This window comes from Hippopotamus amphibius, chromosome 7, assembly GCF_030028045.1.
Source record: "Hippopotamus amphibius kiboko isolate mHipAmp2 chromosome 7, mHipAmp2.hap2, whole genome shotgun sequence".
NCBI lineage: Eukaryota > Metazoa > Chordata > Mammalia > Artiodactyla > Hippopotamidae > Hippopotamus > Hippopotamus amphibius.
In genome coordinates this window covers 82,713,642-82,728,985 of record NC_080192.1, presented here as the reverse complement: position 1 = coordinate 82,728,985, position 15,344 = coordinate 82,713,642, and the positions used below count along the sequence as shown (strand labels likewise).

General features: G+C 49.6%; 1 pseudogene; it reads right to left on the bottom strand.

The window, feature by feature from the left end:
* Positions 1-11,490: 11,490 nt before the first annotated feature.
* Positions 11,491-12,542, bottom strand: LOC130857648 (annexin A1-like; annotated as a pseudogene).
* Positions 12,543-15,344: the final 2,802 nt, after the last annotated feature.

The window sequence follows — 15,344 nt, the reverse complement described above, 5'->3', positions numbered from 1 at the left end:
ATGAGTTTGACATTTTTAGATACCATGATCATGCAGAATTTGTCTTTCTGTGTCTGACATTTCACTTAGTATAATGTCCTCCAGCTTCATCCATACTGTCACACATGGCAGGATCTTTTTCCTTTTTAAGGCTGACTAATATTTATTTATATATATATATATATACATATAATGTTTTTCTTTATCCATTTATTCATCAATAGATACTTAGGTTGCTTCCATGTCTTGGATATTGTGAATAATACTGCAGGAAACATAGGAGCAAGGTATCTGAGATCCTAATTTCAAATTTTTGGAATATATGCCCAGAAGTGGGGTTGCTCATAGTATGGTAGCTCTATTTTTAATGTTTGGAGAAATCTCCATACTGTTCTCCACAGTGGCTGCACCAATTTACATCCCCACAAATCGTGCACAAGGGTTCCCTTTTCTCCACATCCTCAGCAACATGTGCTATTCTTGTCTGTTTGATAATAGCCATTCTGACAGGTATGAGGTGATACCTTATTGTGGTTTTGACTTGCAGTTCCCTGGTGATTAGTGATATTGAGCACATTTTCATACACCTGTTGGCCATCTGTATGTCTTCTTTGGAAAAATGCCTGTTCAGTTCCTTTGCCCATTTGAAAAAATCTGGTTATTTGAGATTTCTTTGCTGTTGAGTTGTAGCAGTTCCCTATATATTTTGGATAGTAACACTTTGTCATATATATGGTATGCAAATATCTTCTCCCATTCTGTCAGTTGCCTTTCATTTTGTTGATTTTTTTTTCCTTTGCAACAGTTTTTAGTTTGATGTTTCCCACTTTATTTTTGCTTTTGTTGCCTGCGCTTTTGGTACCATATCCAAGAAATCATTGCCAAGACTGATGTCAAGGAGCATTGCCCTTGTGGGGACCTGTGTGGGTTCCTCCTGGCCCCTTGGGGGCTGGAGGCCCTCCCCATGCTTCCCTGCATCTTCCCAGCCTCTCCACCCACCTGTCGCAGCAGCCACTCAAGGGCACAGTTCCACACCTGGGCTCTGCAGATGACGCTCTGAAGGGCTGGGGCCTTGTAGCCAACTGTCCATGTTCAGAAAGTGCCCCCCGCCCTGCCTGCCACAGCTGGGAAGTGGTGGCAACAGAGACTTGGCCTCACACAAAACTGTAAATACAGGATGTGGGATGTGCACTGAGCACAAGCCTTGCTCAGATTTATAGCCTAAGGGCAGATTGTCTGGAAGCTTTCACTCTTTGGGAGGGTGCCGCTTAAGTCGTTTGGAGCAAATTTTTCCAGGTGATGTGAAAGAAGCATTTATTGGGGCTGCAAGTAGAAACAAAGGGCAGGGCTGTCACGGGACAAGAGGTGTTTGTCAGGGAGGCGGAGAGTGAGGTCAGGCGCTCTTTGACGCCTTCCAAGTCTAACATCCCCCCCTTTGTAGACTCTCGCTAAATAAGGGAAAATATGATCAAAGGTTCCAAAGGACAACTCCTCCTTCACTTTTCCAATCCACTGAGGACTGTCCATGTAGAGGAAAAGTTAAAAGTGAAGGCAAAAATGTTTAAAGGCAGAGTTGCAAAATCTAAAACCTAAGAAATTGTTTTAGGAGATGAATTCAAACTAAGTAGGAGCTGACAGGCAGAGAAGCTGCACAGAACTAAGACCCCTGAGTGAGTGCAGCCCAAGGACACCAGACACAAAGAAGTCAGGTGCAGGGCAGCCTGTGTGGGGCTGTTTGGCAGCTCTGTGAACTTGTTGGGATCTGTTCTGTCATGTCCAGGCCTGGCCCGTCCTCCTGGTCCAGGAGGGAGTGAAGCTCAAGCCACTTCAGCCAACGTCTAGGAAGAGAGAACACTGGCTTCACAGAAAGATCTCCTGCAAGTCCCTTGGGCACATCTGATTGCATCTCCTTACCTGGAACATCTGTATGTAATTGTATCCTCTGTAGCTGCAAGGGAGGCTGGAATGTCATTTGGTTGGACAGGAATGTGGATTTTGTTATTTTGAGAGAAGGGAAGAATGGCTATTTCTGTCTGCCACAGAGGCTAAATCAAGCTCAACAAAACAGATAAGAGAGGTGATGACTCACTCTCCAAGTGACATTGTGTTTTACCTCCAAAGCGAAAGCTATGCCCCTCAGCTCAGCATCCAAGAACCTTCCTGACAGTGCCTCCTCCTCCCTATCCACACTCACCTCCTCGCCACACCCCAGGCAGCCCTGCCCTTCTGCTGCACGAGGGACCTCTGAGTTCTGAGCCTCTGCTTGCCTTGTCCCAGCTCGAAGCTCAATTCACACACGAGGGACCATGTAAAGCCACTGTGTTAGACTAAGTAGGCAAAGCAAGAGCAACCCCCAGGAGGGAAGCTCATGCACACACACACACATGCACACACAGGCACTTGCACGCACACATACACACATGCACACATGAGTCAATGACTCTCCCATAAAGAAGAGTCCCCTGTGAGCAGATTAGAAATGGGATGAAGAGCCAGTGGGCTGGAAGCACAGCAGGTGCACACAGCCCTTGGCCTGTGGGATCTGATGCCACCTCCAGGGAGACAGGGTCAGAATTTAATTGAATTGGATGACATCCAGCTGGGGTCACAGAGAATGGCTGTGTGGGGAAAAACTCCCATGTTGGAATTGGGTGCAGAATCCTGAGCCCCCAAAAGATTTAACTAGTTTATCAGCACTCACTGAACCCTCCAGACTGAGGGCAGTTCTAGGGAACTGAAGACCAGGCACCAGCAGGTCGCCACAGGCTTACTCAGTGTCTCTCTTGGACAGCAGTCAGTGGGGAAGCTTTCCGGGTGGAGAGTGATGCAGTGGGGACGCAACCGGGCCACCACTAGCACACGTGCCACCAGGGAGGCAGGTGCACAGCATTCTACATGCTGAATGAGGGCAGGTTTGGAGGGTGTTCACTCTGCCCTTGGCTGAGCTGAGCTCTGGCCTCTTAGCATAGAGCTGGGGCACAGGAGAAACAAAAGAACTTAGCAAAATGTTTTAACCTACGGTCATTTAAAAACTCTCCCCCTTTGCTTCCATTATACTGGACCTCACTATGTATGTGAGACCTAGATGCAAGTATATTGCTTTTTGTCAGCTATTAACCATGTAAAATAATTCAGGGTCAATTTAGAGTTGAATAAAAGCTAATATGCGGGGACTTCCCTGGTGGCACAGTGGTTAAGAGTCCACCTGCCAATGCAGGGGATGCGGATTCAATCCCTGGTCTGGGAAGATCCCACATGCCACGGAGCAACTAAGCCCGTGTGCCACAACTACTGAGCCCACGCACTGCAACTACAGAAGCCCGGGCGCCCAAAGCCCGTGTTCTGCGACAAGAGAAGCCACTGCAATGAGAAACCCATGCACTGCAACGAAGAGTAGCCCCATTAGCAATACAGTAAGAAAAGCCATTCTCAAGTCAACAGGCCTGCATCCTTCAAATTTCCACGGTCCAGTAAAGGGTCCCCCAGCTACACTGAACAGGTCTTGGGAATTAGAAAACATTTGTTTAGTTATAGGGCATGATGTGAGGTTTATATGTCGTTCTTGTGGTCATCCCCTAAATTTTTTGCGAAACCTATCTTAAGAAAAATTATCTAAAGCTTGGAAACAAGGAGCGGGTCACAGCTTGTCCTGTCAGTGTCACACTGTGGCATTAACACACCTTCCCAAGTGGTTTTTAAATCTCTAGGAGAATATACCTGTTCGATGTTGCTGGTTACTGGTTAGAGCCCAGGCTGTGACATCACCTGTCAATTTCCATCCACTGGAGAAGCTATGGTTCCATCGTCCTGTAGAACATTAACCACTGTTGACAGATAGAACCAACAGTTTTATTCTGCACTCTGTTTTTCAAAATGACTATAAATACCCAATTCCTTCCATTGCTTTCTGAACCATCATTATTATTATGTGTTCCCTTATTAATAATCTAATAGGTCTTTGATGTATTTATCCAAGCTTAGGATGACACCATAGTTTTGACTTTTTGGAAGTTATATTCTGTGCTGTGAAACATATCAGTGACAATTCCTTGCCCTGTCCGCAGGGGAAGGCTAGAGAAAGCCCAGCAGGAAATCAAAAGAGAGCAATGATGGAGAGCCAGAAACCTAGGGAAATCTTTAAGAAAGCAGGGATGTCTGGAAGAGGCTGGGCAGTGGGGCGAGGTGCAGGCCATCACCTCGCTGTGCTTTGAAGACGTTTAATTCCGTCCCTCTTACTTTTACCTCTTTGTCTTTTTTTTCCTTCACTTTGGGAACCCCAGACCCTCCCTCCTTACTCATCCTTACCCACCCTTCCTCTTCTTCTCCCGTTTCTCTTTGCCCCCAGCCCCTTCCTTTGGAAGAAACGTCCTTAGAGGAATCCGACGGCGGTGCCTCCCACAGACGCAGAGCTGAGCACGGCTTTCAGCTGAATTGCCAGCTGTGCGGTGGGTTGGAGCTCATTTTAAGACAAAAGCCCCGAGGCATCAGAGGATGAAAACAGAGGCCAGGAAGCCGGGTGACCTACGTTTATTTAAAACGGTTTCATGGAGTTGGCTGTTCCCTTTAATAGGCAGTTTAAAACAATATCAATATTTATGTGGCGTTTATACAGCTGGGACTAATACCACAGACACCTCCATCGTGAAGCACTGAGGATTATAAAGACACCAGTGGTCTGATCCTTCAGATGAGCAGAGCAAATTGCTCCCTGAAGCTGAACTCACTCTTCCAGGGCACAGTCGGTGGGGCAGGGCAGGGAGCGGGGGGAGCGTTTGCAGCCTGGAAAGAGGAGCTGTGCTCAATGGTCCCGACAGCCCTCCAGGAGAGCGCAGCCCCCCCGACGCCGGCCACCAACTCGCTCAGGCTCCTCATCCCTCTGATCAGCCAGGATCCTGATCAGTCCATCGATGGGGGCACAGAGGCCAAGACCGCTGTCCTCAGCGGTGCCTCCAATCCCATGTTAGCTGGGCCAGAAGGAAGGAGCAAAGATGATTCCTTTTGTCCTACAGACCCAAGCTGTCTTGCGTAACTAAGTCTATCCACAAATGAGTGATGGCAACAATAACTAGGACCCAGCCTCACCCCAGTTCACACTCCACACGTGTGGCAACTCCTGGGGCTGGAACACGGGCTGCAGGCTCCCCTGGGTCCCCACGTGTGGATCTGGACAAAAGGTTTTCTCTAAACGACTCTACTTTCTTGTGGAAGAAATGGAGGCACTTTCCCCCTTGGAAACACCTTTTATTAAACTTCCTTTTTACAGAGAGACTGAAAGCCTGACTGTGTCCAAAAATGGCTCAGTAGAGGGGCTGTGATGTAAACAACATCTTCCTCTCGAGTTGACTGGGGCTCGTTATCTCCAAATCACTTCCAGCGCCACCAAGATTAGCCTGTGTTGATTCCAAAAGATGTCGCCTCTGAGGTTACAAGACACCTCACTGCCTCTGATCTGCAGGGTCCCCGGGAGCCTCTGATCAGCCGAACACCAGCTCCTGACCTACTTGAATCTGCACCAGTGGAAACTGTGTAGAGTCTTGTAGAATCGGGGGCTGAGTTATAGGAGTAACAGGTGCAGCTGGGGGTGAGGGGCTTTCACTGTAATTGACACCAGGGCAAAAGACCCAGGCTTTTGTCTGAGAACAATATTCTTGAGGAATCATGGGGCATTGAAGAGGCCTTTTGAAGACTCGAAATGAGGCTAATTGTAGAGAAAAGCAAGGAAACAGAAAAGGGAGGGGGAGACTTCAGGAGAGGAGGTCAGAGAGAAGGAAGGCTGGGTTGAAAGCGGGATCAGACATCAGAAGAGGGGCCGCCAGAGGCAAAGGCAGGTTCTCGGGGCTGCAAACCAGCTGCCTATCTGGCCTGAGATCATCTCTCTTTTGATTACACTGAGGACATCAGAAGGCTTGGGATCACAACGGTATCCAGGTTCTGTGCTTCCCTCCAGACCAGAATCACCCTGGCTCCCATCTGCCTCCTACAACAATCCCTGTGTTTCTAATGACAGCTGTTCTCTGCCTTCTCTCCTTTCTAAAACATGAGCAGCAGGGAACACCCTGCATGCTCCACGCTTTGTTTAGCCTGCTTTTCGGTTCCACTAGCAGGATTGCACACTGCGATGTGCCTAGGTTGTGTGCAAACACAACACTGTTTTATATACGGGACTGGAGCATCCGCAGATACTGAGGGACGACCCTGTAGCTTGAACCCGTTTTCAGGTTGCCCCTTGCAAATCCTCTCCACATCTCAAGCATTTGGTTTTCCTTGAAAATGTTCCCTGGGCCCTGGTAAATGTTCGGTTCCTGAATGCCAAGGCCTTGCATCATTTCAGCTTCCACACAGGCTGGGCAGGACAGCACAAGCATTCCTGCTCTCTCTGCTAAGCTGTCCATCTGGGAACTGAGGCTTTCCCTGCTCACCAGTCCTCGGAGTGGAGATGGTCCTACCAGAGCCACAAGGAGGGCACTGCCCACAGCTTGGAGGAGGCAGGTGTGTTCTCCTGCTCAGCGTCAAACGTTCACATGTCCTTTTTCCCAACAGGAGAGAAAGTCCAGACTCACTTGATACCTCGGCACCAAACGTAATAGATATTCTTTCTTTTTCTCAAGAAAGTAATTCCTAAGCTAGCATCCGTCTCCATGAAGCAAGTACTGATCAGCATGGCTTTACTTAGTGTTGCCCTTCCTTTTCCAAAAACTCATCATTTCTCGATGGGGCAGGCAGGTCAGAGTCGAGGGAAGGTGGATGAACAGCAGGTTAACTGTGAAGCCCGACGAGACGAAAGGAAACACGTGCTGGTGCTCTTTGTCTGCAAGGGAACCTCATGCTGCGGGGAGTCCTGCTGACTTCGGGGCAGGACTGGCGGTGACCTTGCAGTAAAGCTTGGAAGGACCACATCTAACCCGACTCATTTGGCCAAAGAGGAACAGAGTCCTGGTTCTTGGGGCTCGGACCCCTTGCTTTGTGGAGGATGCCACCGAGGACCAGAGAGGTCAAGTGCCTCACCCAACGTCACACAGAGCCTCTGTTACCCAGTCTTCCATTTTTGTTCCTCTCCCCCACAACTATTTTTGAACAATTATGCCTGTGTTGCTTATTTGGCAATGTTTTCATGAGTTTAAAATTTCTGGTGTCAGAGCCAATTGAATTGTTTGAAAGAAAACTGGTTGGACGTCAAGGTCTTCTAACCACTACACAGGTAACTTTTCATTTCATCATGTGTTATTTTTAAATGTTTAGAATTCACTTTAAAACATTTTTCTTATTTCTTATTTATGTTTAGAAATTTTAGATACTTAAAAAATTGTGGTCAGATATACATCATATACATAAGATGAAATTTAGCGTTTTAATTATTTCATGTATATAGTTCAGGCACAGGCACCAGAGAGCAAACGGAAACAGCAAGGTGACCTAAAGCCCGAGCTCAGAATCAGCACAGCATCACTTCTATTTCAATTCACTGGCCAAAGTGAGTCACGTGGCCAAAGTTAAGGGAGGGAGATGTGTTCTTCCTCTTGGGGGAAAAACTAAATTCACATGGCAAAGATCCAGGTATGGAGGGGGCTGAAGAAGTGGGGCCAGTAAAGCACCCTCCAATCCAGCTGTGGGAAAAGAGCTGAGAATGACCCGTCCTCTCCAGAGAGGCAGCAGCATCCAGATGTGCTCCTTCAGCACTGGAGTGAGGACCCCAGCAGGACGCGGCCAGAACCCAGGAGGATGCGAGAGAAAGAACCGCGTACCTGCTTCTCCCAGGGCGCTCCCTGGAGTCAGCAGCACAGCAGCAGCAAGAAAATGAGGTGTCTGCTGTCCCTACTTGGGTGGAAATTGTCCCTTTGCCTCAGATTCTCTTCATAGAATCTCAACCTCAGAACCTTCATTAAATGGCAAAAACAGTCTCCTGACTATTGCTGGAGTAAACCCTGCTCTTTCCCACAAGAGAGGAAAAAGAAAAGGTATACCTTCCATCTTGCGTGTGATCCCTCCAGGATGCAAGGCCCATTGGTGTCAGAGGCTGTTTGGATGGGTTTGCTCTCCAGCAGCTAGAGGTGCGCACGTGGGATGAGCTAGAAAGCAAACAGCATGGCCCTCCCCAGTGCCAGCAGGCATCCAGGTGCAGGGCCAGGTAATTAGAGCGACATTCCTGTGGCTCGTCTCACGGTGGCAAGGCAGTTCCCAACACAAACAGATACACGGGAACAGGGTCCCAATCAGGTTGGGGGGCTCCTTTCAGACGCCAAGTTCTCGTGAACATTCCGACCACATCGTGGTCCACATCGGGGAGGCGGCCGTGGCAGGGCTGGGTGGCCCCGAGTCCTCTGCTGTCCATGTCTGGTCACGACAGGGGGTGTCAGGGACACAGGAGGGAGGAGATTCTGGGGGGCCCCTGGGCACAGCTGCTCGCTTCCGAAGAGCCCGGCCATGGGCCTCCTCGCATCCTGAAAGCTCTCCCCAGAGCTCTTCCTCTGTCAAAAGGATCTGAGTGACCCCTTTTACTGAGAAGATGGCTTGGGGAGGCAGGGCTCTGGGAAGCAGAGTTCATGCAAAAAGGATGATTGACATTGGAGGTGACGTGATGAACATAGGGGAGAACAGGAGAGAGACGGCTCTGTGGATCATCTAGGCTGGTTAGAGAGACAACAAAACTAAGCGTATTTGCATTGCTAATCCGTGGTGGACACGACAGACTTTTCCATTTTACCAAAGTGCATTATCGAGGATGGGCAGAGGTTGACAAATCTGCCCCCAAATTCCTAAAATACAAAACTAACCCAGACCCACAGCATTTCCGTGTGTCCCTAACTGTCCCTCCGAAGACATCATCACGGCTCTCCTTCCATCACAGCCATATTTCCCTCCCCATCAGCTCCAGGCTTTCCTTCCTTGCAGAACAAGCTGGGCCATAAGCTCTTCGAGGGCAGGCATCACCCCGCCACCCCTCTCGCTGGAACACCCCAGGCTCCGACTTGAGTCTGGCACACAGAGGGTGTCCAGGTATCATCTTGGCATGGATGCAGCCTGGTGACACAGCCAGGACAGAACAAGCCTGCAGGGATGGGAGCTCCTGGTGGGAGGAGCCTTAGGTGTCTCTCCAGCCTCTCCCAAGTTTCGCGATGGAGGCGGTGGCCTTGGCACCTTGATGTAGGTGCTCTTTGTTCAGAGAAGGAAACCATGCGTGACTCAGCTCAGTTATGCAACATTCCCTCTATTCTGGGCCCCACTGACTGCATCCTCCAAGATCCTTTCATACGTTCCCTCCCCCCGAGGTTTGCAGGGTTGGGGAGTTGAAGCTGCAGCTCCACCAGATTCCGACTCAGTTCTGGCAAGAACTCCTTGGGGGCGGCACTCGTCTTTCCTGGTGCATCTCAGGAAGGGGCAGTCCTGCCCTGGGCCTGGGTTTGCTGTCACTGTAACTTCCCACCAGCAGAAAGGATGAGATGGGGTGACCTGTAAACTCCCATCAGAGTCTGCTTACACCCCCTGATAACACTGGCAGCAATAAGAACACACTCTGACCTTGGCAATGGCCCAATTGGTGGGGTCAGTTCTTCACAAGAGCTTAGTCCAGGGCTTCACATGCAGAAGGCACTCGATAATAGTGGCTGTTTTTACCTTAAAGATGAGAAACCCGGGTCTCAGAGAGTTAAATGACTTGCCCGAAGTTCCCAATCGGTGGATGACAGAACTGGCTTAATCCAGAAAGTTCTGTCTTATTACCCGACCATGCTGTCTCCGCAGAAAAACGGCTGCTTGGTGGAAGCCTCGAGAGCCAGACTAACCCACCAAGGGACTCTTCCCTGCAGGGAATGGGGCGCCCTCGATAGCTGGATGAGAGGCAACCAGAGACAAGATAACTTAGAAGTTCATCTGGCGGCACAGAGCAGGGGGATTTCCGTGAACAGACACCAGGGAAGAGGAGACCAGTTATTCTATTTTGATAGGACACTGGACTTAGATTAGGGTGATGGCCTGGGGAAAGGCCAGTGGCTGTGATGGGGCTTGCGGAGGAGGAGGTAACAGGACCTGGGCACTGGCCGTGGAGTAAGGAGACGTGTACGGGAATGCCGAGCTTCCATCTGGTCCCCGGAAGACAATGGTAACACTGGGGGAAGGGACCCTGGATCCCAGGGTCTGAGGATCATAAACCTGGGAATCATCTTCTCCTCAGCCACACTGCTCATGAGCTGCGTCACCCAGGCTTGAAGATGTCTAGGCAGGTCTTATTCCTAAGGGTAACCCAACAAAGTGAAGAAGAGGATGAGCTGATGGGAAGATGAGGTGGGGGCTGTAAGTGGAAAGGGGTGTGTGTGTGTGTGTGAGTGTGTACATGTGAGTGTGCATGTGTGCTTATGCATATGAGTGTGTCTGCATGTGAGTGTGTGCTGGGTAAAAGTGTGTGCTTGTAGGGGAGTGTATGAGTGAGTGTGCGTGTGACCATGTGGGTACGTTGGATGGGGTGTCTGAGCAGAAGACTGACCTCAGGCAGCAGGTACACCATTGCATCCGGCAGTGAACATCACAAGGCATCCCTTCCATGAACCTATCTTGGTAGATGTGCCCTGTACTTGAGCCCCTACCCCAAATACTCGACACTCCCATCTATGAGAAAAAGAAAGTCAGGGCACCTGCTGTTGTCACAGGGATCTACCGTACAAGCCTCTGCACACCTCCTGCCCCAGGTGGTTCATGCTCTGAGGCCGCAAGGATGGTGGGGCCATTTCTCCACCATGACTCTGTCGTCCTGGGGGGACACGGTGAGGTGGGGTGAGGTAGAGGCTGGAGGGAGGCTGCCAAGACCATTTCAGAAAAGACAGGAAACTGGCAATCAAAGTACTGGGGCCGCCCTCGACATGGGCAAGAGAAGACTTAGGTGTGATTTTGATAATTTTGAAAGGTTTGACAAATGCAAATTACATCCTCAAGAGTTTGGCTACATGTTTTGGGCAGAGGTGGAAAAAAAAATTTTTTCTAATACAAGAAACTCTGGTTGAGAGGAGCAGAGGCATTACTGAGTTGCACTTAGTCACTTAGCCATCATTTCTAGAGAACTCCTAAAGCCTCTGCTTTTAGGTTAGAGATGTGGCAGATTGACCTCAGGAGGAAAATCTGATTCAGGCTAGATTCAACCTAAATTGATTCCAACAACTCTGAGACCCAGGGGCATTTTAAATATCACATTTACGTCACCAACTACTTAAACAACTTTCTAACTGCCCTGTCATTTTTTTTTTTTCATGTAAAATCATTTTATTTTCTGCGACAAACATTTTTCTCAGGCAAAGTTACTAGAACTACCTCTTTATGAGGTTTTATAGTTTGGGGTAAATATATTTTTTAAAAATTTTATCTCTGTTATATAAAGTTGTAATACAAAAAATGATTTATAAGCTGTATTTTCCAGGAAGGAGTTACTAAACTATATTCCTGTTGAAGAAACTTTCCTATTCAACTCTATGAAATGGAATGAAAAGATATAATTAAAAAGTCTTCTGATCAAAAAGCTTGAGATCATCAATCGAATGTATATTTTCCTCCACAGAGAACCACCAGGATTTTTTCATAATCTCCCTTAGTTTCATCCAGGATGGCTTGGCGGAGAGAAATGCCATACGACTTCTGATAGCATGCTTTGATGTCATTCATGTCAATTTCAGAACGGGAAACCATAATCCTGACCAATATCTTATGACGAGTTCCAACACTCTTCATGGCCTGACGAAGTTTCTCAGCAAAGAACATTGGTTTGCTCGTAGCACACTTCACAATAACTGCGAGGTGTTTCTCGAAGTCACCTTTCAACTCCAGGTCCAGAACTTTGTTCATGTCATGCTTACTGTACCTGGAATACTTCTGAAACACTCTGCGAAGATGGGGATAGCTTCTGGTGGTCAGAATGGGAGTGACCCATTCACATTTGTCCCTTTTCCTCTTTCTCCTGCTTCATATAAGGCCCTGGCATCCGTATCAGCCAAGTCGTCATTTAGGGCAAGCTCCTCGGGTCGATCACCCTTAGCAAGAGAAAGCCAAGCCATCTCATAATCTCCAGACGTGTCTGTGGCGATGTCTTTAGCCAGATCTCTCTTCAGTTCCTCTCCGTAGACTCTGTTAATTTCTCTGATTTCTCTGTTAGTTCTTGATGCCAAAATTTCATTCAGAGTGTCTTCATCAGCTCCAAGGCCCTTCATGGCAGCACAGAGCTCATCAGCGTCAAACTGGGCTGGAGTTTTCAATAGAGCCAAAGCAACTTCCTCAAGGTGACCTGTGAGGGCTTTCTTCAGAGCTTCATCCAGGGGCTTTCCCTTTTCCTGGAGATGCGCTGCTTTGATCTGCTGACGCTGTGCATTGTTTCTCTTAGTTAGAATTTCAGTGATGGTTGCTTCATCTACACCTTTAACTGTGATTGCTTTATGCAAGGCCTCAACATCCGAGGATGGATTGAAGGTAGGATAGGGGCTCCCTGCTGACCCAGGACCACCTTTGGGTGCTTTCACAATTTTAATGTATTCCTTCCCTTCATTGTCAATAAACCAGGCCAGCTTGAGGAATTCAGATACTACTGCCATTTTTGAAAGATATTTTTCTTCACCTCCGTCCAAAGACCTAAAGAGAGATTCTTCTCAAAGCGGTTCACACTCTGCCCTGCCATTTTTGAGCAGCCTTTGTAGCTTCTCACTTCTGTGACCCAGCCGTATTTTAAGTAAAATATGATTACTTTTAAGGTACTTTGTCCTTTCTCATTGTCTTAAAAAGATCTTTATTTTTTACCTCCCCGCTGATTTCATTTCTCTAAAGTCAACGGGGGAAACCCTCAGGTTTCTGAAAGCTCACCTTGGAAAGCCGGCCCGTGGTGGAGGTCCAGTGCTCAGATACGAGACCCACACAGGCGGGCGGCAGGAGGGCCAGACGCCCTCACAGCCTCCCTGCACTGACCCTGTGCCTCGGGGCGCCCTTCACACTGACGTCTGCGTGAGGCGGGGACGGGCTGTCCCTATGCCTGGCCGGCACCCACGGAGGTTCCGGGGCCTGAGGACACTGCTCCCAACCCCAGCACCTCCTCTTTCCTAAAAAGCAGAGACCAGCTTCCAGCCGGGGGCCCAGAGGTGAAGCAGCGGCCCGGTGGGGGTCCTATGTGAGATGTTGATTACTTCGTATAATGAACTAAACAATCGAGAAAACTATCCTGGAGTCTCTAATTTTCCTGTAGTTCCTCTCTACGGGTCGATCGCTCCTGAATTTGTCTAGAATCGTTAAACCGGATGGATCCGTAAGCATATCTCACCTCGTAGACAGGCCCAGCTGGTGTGGACAGAGTGGCAGTGCCTCCTTGTGTCTCCCGCTCTGCCCCTTGCTTGCTCTGCGTTTGCACCAAACCCAAACTCCTGCATCTTCTACTACTTGGGGTGATGGAGACCCCAGTTGTTCTAGGAGCTTCCCAAGTGCTGGTAACTTCTGTTCCCAAGCTGCTTCCTCCAGACCCACAGCCTGGAGGCAGATGTGATTCCTCACCTCCCTTCCTGGAGCGTAAACCTCAGATGGAGGGGCTGGGGTCCCAGCCCTCGGCCTGGCAGGGCGGCCATTCGGTCAGCATTCTAGAACAATGAACAAACGACCGTCCCTCCCACCATTACCGCTCCTTCAGGCATCTTTCCTAATCTCCTTAGCACGTCTCCGAGCCCAGGGGCTAAAGAATGGCTTCGGTATTCCCATTGTCACCAAGTAAACCTGTCTGTCCTTCTGCTCCTTGTCTGTGTCACCTCCATCTTCAACGTGAGGACAGGACATCTCTGGCAGCTCCGGAATGTGAGTCCCTTGGATTCCCTGAGGCTGGGTCCAGTCAGAGCCAACACCTCAGGGCCTCCTAATTTTCCTCCAAACAAATCAGGGTGCGGAAAAGCCCTTCTTGTTCTTCTGCACCTTCTTCAACCTTACACACTGGCCCCTGGTCCTGGGGGGCTGGGTGCCCACAGTGTTTTGTACTGACTGCTGGGCGTGTGTTTCTATTCTGTCCTCCAAAATCCACAGCTTTGTTCGTACAGTTTTCTTTAAAGGTTCATGACCTTGGCCTTGCTTTCCAGTGACATTCCCAGGGAGCTTGAGAGATGGAAGCTTTCAGAGCACACACTCCCCCGGAGACATCCGTGGACTGCCTGGGTCTGTGGGAACATCAGGGTCACAGCGGGCACCGCGCCAGCCCAAGGGCAGTGGGAAGGAGGGTGGGGACGGGCATGGCCGGCTTAGCTATGTGCACTTTTTCCTTTCTCCTCCTTCAGAAGGGGAAAAGCCAAGACCCGCTTTCTTGGCCACGTGCTCTTCAAGGATGTAAAATCAGGCAAGAGAAGGGAGGTGATGCTCTGGCATGAGGTCTAAAGGATGCAGGTGCTGGTCCAGCCCCTTTGACTGAGGACGTCTCAGGCTTTCCCTCCCCGCAGCAAGCAGGAGGCAGGGTCTCCCGTCTGAGCCTCCCCTCTACCCAGCAAAGCTCTCTCCCCAGAGACAAGAGCCTCTGTAACTCCTCGAGGTGAGAGCAGGGACCAGGCCCCGGAGAAGCCTGTTCTCTCAGAGGTTTGCCGGAACTCAACCTGTAGATCCAGGCCTCGACCCACTTGGCAAAGTCAGTGCTTATGAGTGGGGGGGGCAGCTCCTGGGGTTACCAGGTTCTCAGAAGACAGGAAATTACAAGATGCTGGATACTGTGTTTAAAAAACTAGTCTCGCCACGGAAATAGCTACCTTTCATATCGAAAGTATGAGTGTTTGATGAGAAGATAAGGTGGACAGTGCCCGGTGGAGGCCTCAGCTGCCATCACCACCCACCCCCCCTTTGTGGTCAACAGTCACTGGTGGGGCCTCCCCCAGAGAGGCACGGAGCCCCCTTCCAAGGTCCAGTCACAACCTGGTGCATCTAACACCACTTCTGCTGAAATAAAGTCTTTTCAGCCCTTAATTTTAGACTTTTCACCCAACAATCTTTTAAAATGTGTCAGATGGTGGCCGTGTCACTGGGTGTCCCTGCGCCTCCTTCGGGAAGACTTGAAAAAAACAACAAAAGTAAGAGAAAAGTGGTACATGAGGAAGGATGTGAGATGCAGGGAGCTGGCGGGGACCAGGGCAGAGCTGGACCAGACTCCTGAGGGCTGTGGGGAGCCGGTGCATGAGCTGTGAACATTCTTGGTGCTTTAACACCCCTGCACGGCGTGGCAGATCCTGGCGCCTCCATGGGGAACCCAGGTTGCTAGTCGAGGTCAGGCCTGCAGGAGCTCAGGACCGTCAGGGCCTGGTTGGGCCTCTTCGGCTGCTTGGACATCTGGCCTTGTGAAGGGAACACCTTTAAGTCCGTCCCATGGCACTTTTAGTCTGGAAGCACAG